The following is a 660-nucleotide window of genomic DNA, read 5'->3' as shown; positions in this document are numbered from 1 at the left end:
TATGTTAGATGCTACTGATGATTACATATCTGCTGCTACATATCAGGTATTGATGATCACTTTTGTGGATACTAAGCTAGCTTGCAGGTGCTTGTTTGAGCTTCAAGTTTCAAGAATGGTACTTCTTTCATGCTGGATTAAGGGTCTGGAAGGTTATCATGTTCTCATTATGGCAGGATTGAAGGTTTGTCTACTCCTTATGTTGATTGCTTGGTATAGAGCAAGGTTTTAAAAAACGGCCTAGGCGGCCGCCTGGGCGCCCGGAGAAGGGTTGCCGTCCCGATTTTAGGAAATCGGCGGGTCTAGGCGGCTGGCCGTTTTTTGGCCGCCTGGGCGGCGCCTAGGCGGCTGGGCGAGCGCCTAGTCGGCTAGGTGGACAAAAAACGTTTTTTTTTTTAGTGTAAAACGAAAAAAAAAAAAAACTAGTACCCTAAGTCGCTAACTGCCTCATGGACTCACCTCTATTCTCTCTTCTCAGTCTTCTGAGTTCTCTCTTCATCTCTCATCTATGTCAACTCTCCTCTCTTCGTCTCTCACTCTCTCATCTATATCTCTCCTCTCTTCGTCTCTCATCTCTGTCCCTCCTCTCTGTCTCTATTCTCTCCTCTCTCATCCCCTCTAGTCTCTCATTCTCTTAGACTCTCACTCTCTTGTTCCCAG

This window comes from Fragaria vesca, linkage group LG6, assembly GCF_000184155.1.
Source record: "Fragaria vesca subsp. vesca linkage group LG6, FraVesHawaii_1.0, whole genome shotgun sequence".
Lineage (NCBI taxonomy): Eukaryota > Viridiplantae > Streptophyta > Magnoliopsida > Rosales > Rosaceae > Fragaria > Fragaria vesca.
Note: the sequence above shows the minus strand (reverse complement) of the source record.